This window comes from Bison bison, unplaced genomic scaffold (genome assembly GCF_000754665.1).
Source record: "Bison bison bison isolate TAMUID 2011002044 unplaced genomic scaffold, Bison_UMD1.0 scf7180017864259, whole genome shotgun sequence".
Classification (NCBI taxonomy): Eukaryota; Metazoa; Chordata; class Mammalia; order Artiodactyla; family Bovidae; genus Bison; species Bison bison.
The window spans coordinates 2,785,319-2,788,967 of record NW_011494831.1 but is presented as its reverse complement, the minus strand read 5'-3'; positions in this window follow the sequence as shown (position 1 = coordinate 2,788,967).

Genomic DNA, 3,649 nt, shown 5'->3' with positions numbered 1-3,649 from the left:
GGGCAGGAAGAGGTAGTGAGAGGGGCCAGCTCTTGCTGGATCTACACATCTAGGTGGTGATTCTTTAATGGAAACTGTTAACTGCTAGCTCTGGACCTTGGAAGTAGTCTCAGCATTGGAGAGCAGATCCCCGCTCTCCCCAGCCAGTGCAGTCATACAAAATTCACATCCCTGGAGTCTTCATGAACAACCTTGCAATGGCCCCAACCCCAGCCTTTCACTCTGGGCCAACAGCAGGAGTCTGGAAAGAAAGAAAGGGCTGGGTAGGCTGCAGCCCAGTTAGGAAGGATGTAAGGTCTCACATCCCTAGCCTCTTCTCATTTCCGAGTCCTCCTCCCCTGATTTTAGATCTTAATTCATCTTACAATACATTTAAGTAAATCATTTTACTTTAGCAAGTAAAAGGACCTACTGTATAGCCAACCTTGCCCAACATGGCAGCATCAGGCAAGGTACACAGGTATGGACAGAAACTTTGCTACTCTGTTCCCATAAATAGAACCAGCATTTGGGATGGGTCCTGGATTGCCCTGAAAATATTCAGCTTTGCAGAGGCTGCCTCCTGAAACCCAGGCAGATGCACCCCAGGGACTCTCAAGGCAGGCCAGGCAGGTGGCCCCCATTGCAGGGCTTATCTCCCTCGGGCAGCTGCCAGCTCACGCTCCTTGCCTCCATTCCTGTGGCATGTCTAACAGCCTGTCTCTTGGTGAGTGCAGCCATGTGAGCATCTGTATGTGTGCATGTGTGTTTGCCCAGTGGGCACAGGGCATGGGTGTGTTTGGATGGAGATGGGCCTATCTCTGGGGCTCCCTGCATGGCCCTACTTTTCTCTCCTTTCGTCCCTCGGTCTATTGCTGGTGAGGGAAGCCCTCTGTACTTCCTCCATTGAGCCCCTATCCTCTGCAGAGGGAAGATATTGCCTGTGCTGAGATATCCCTAGGCTGGGAATATCATTCCTCTCTCCAAGACCACTCCCACTTACCTGTTTAGCCTGTACTCTTCCATGTCTTCCAGGGTAAAGCTGTATCAGGCTGCCTGGCAGAGTAAGTGGAAATAAAACTGTCCCTCTCTGAGGCTGGTCTGTGCTAATTCAGTGCTGGTCCAGGGCATGGTTCTCAGCTTGTCCATAAAGGTTTGTTGACTATGGCTTATAGGCCTGGGCAGGAAAGCAGTGATGCACACTCTTTTGTTATCTGACTATTCCTTTTGCTGAGAAGAAGCTCATGGTATTGGCCACAGGGCTGGTATGCCACCTCTACCTTGGGTCACTTCTGGTGGCATCACTGTAAAAAATATAGGCATACAACAGCTTTGGAAAACAATTTGGAATTACCTAATAAAGGTGATCATGTATACCTACAACATAGAAATCCCGTTCCTGGGAATGTACCTGGAGACTTATACACATAAACCGGGAGACATATACAGAATATTTTAGAATAGCCCCAAACTGGAACCCACCCAAGTGTCCATCAACACAAGAATGGATAATTAAATTGTAGTATTTTCACACAATGGAATATGATACAGGGCAAAAGTGACCAAATTAAAGCTCCACTCATTAATGGGAATGAATCTTTAAAAACTACACAATGATGAGCCAGAGAAGCAAGACAGAAGTATATATTTAGTATGAGTCCCATTGCACAAAGCTTAAACAGATAATCAAAATAATACCATTAAGGGAAACACACAGAGGCAGGAAATCATAAAAGTGAGGAGAGGACTGTCACTAAATTCAGAATCATGAGGCACACAGGCTCCTAAAATACTTAGAATGTTCTCTTCATTGGCCTGGGTGCCGGGTACAAAGGAGTTTGTTGTCGTTTTTCACACTGCATACATACATGTTATATACTTTTCTGTATATGTTCAATACTATATGTTTTATTTAAGGAAAAAAAAAAGGATGGTGTGTGCCCTGACTCTGCCCTCTTTTCACATCCAATCTCTACGCTTGTCTTCAGCTGGCAGAGAGGGGGCGGGGGTCCCTTATCACAGTTCCTTTCTGTTTCTGAGGGGGTCAGAGGACTATGGGAGGTGAGGGCCTTCCCTCTGCAGCTGGGCCCTGCTACTCCAGAGTGGGAAGGCCTGGGGGAAGCAGGGCCAGGAGAGGCCGGCTGGCTCTGCTGTCTCTGCCAACTCTGGGGATTAGGCCAGGGCTCTGGCCCACCTGTTGTTTCACTCATTCAGCGTGAACATAGCCACTGAGCACTTACTGTGAGTACTGGGTGCTGTCAGGAGGGTTCAGATAAGTGAGAAATGGTCTTTGACCTCAAAGATCTGTACCGTATACAGAGGTAATCACATATACAAATAACTATGGTATCAATACAGGCAAAATGTGAGCTTAGTATCACATGACCTCTCATTTGCACTTTCAGTAAATGTTTGTTGAACACCTATTATGTGCCAGAAACTGTGCTGGATAGTGAACATAAAAAGGCAGTTCAATCACAACCCTGACCCTTAAGTTCTTAGTCTAATGCATGGGAACAGACACAGACGAGATAACTATGACAGTGGGGAAAGCCCCTGATGTAGAGATGCCCAGGAGAAGCAGGAAGAGGCACCACTCAGAATGGGTGAGATGCGGACAGAGGACTAGGAAAGGTTGGAGAAGGGAGGCCTTCCTGAAGGAGGCAGTTCCTGAACTGAAGCTTTCAGGGATGAGGAAACAAGACCAAGATGAAGGGCTAGGACATCCTCTGCAGAGGGATAAGCTGGAGCAAAGGTACAGGGTAAGAAACAGTTTCAGGAGGACTGTTTCCAACCAGAATACAAGTACTCAGCAGGGATGGGAGAGGAGCAGCTGGAAGGGATGGCCAAGGCAGATCAGGGTCACATTTGCCTGGCAAACTTTAGATCTTATAAGTGCTGGGAGCCACTGGAGGCTTTAGAGGGGCTTGATAGTTACCCTAGCTCAATACAGAGGAAGGGTTGAGGTATATGGATTGGAAGAAGACAGGCAAGTTGTCAGGTTGTTGTGGATCAAAGAACTATTCTGACAGGCTAGCTGTGTCTGAGAGTGGGTGGTGGGTGCAGGAGAGGCCATTTTCAGGAACAGATCCTTGCCAGAGTGACCAGGTGTGTCACACAGGGCTCCCCTCTGGGACTAGTGTGGGCAGAGGCAGGGACAGCCAGAAATGTGGATGGGGCTTTGAATCATCTGATCCTAGGGCCCCACATGCTGGCCTGTGGACATGAGTCATGTAGTGAACTTCTTATAAATCAAACGTGTGCACTTTAAAGATCTATCTGCAATTAAACCAGTAAAGTAGCCATATCGCTTAAAAGCATGAAGTGAATTACCAACAGAAAGCTCTTAAAGATTCAAAAGGAGTTTCACCGTGGAACTGGATGGAGGGGAGGGTTTGCAGTTTTTGTTTCTTTAAATTAACATAGTTCAAAAACCATTCACATAAAACAAATAACCCCCACCCCCGCACAAACCGGCCTTTGTTCTGAATTTATGTTTTTTTTTAATTGATAAAAAGTGGCCTTTCTTGTATGAAGCGATATAAGATAGAGAATAGCCGGCTGTTGTTGAGCCCTATGCATCTTGAGATACGAGTTTGGTAGCCGCCAGTCGCAAGCACCCTGCAGTTGTGACGAGCGGCCGACAGGGGTCAGGAGAGCTCCACGCAGG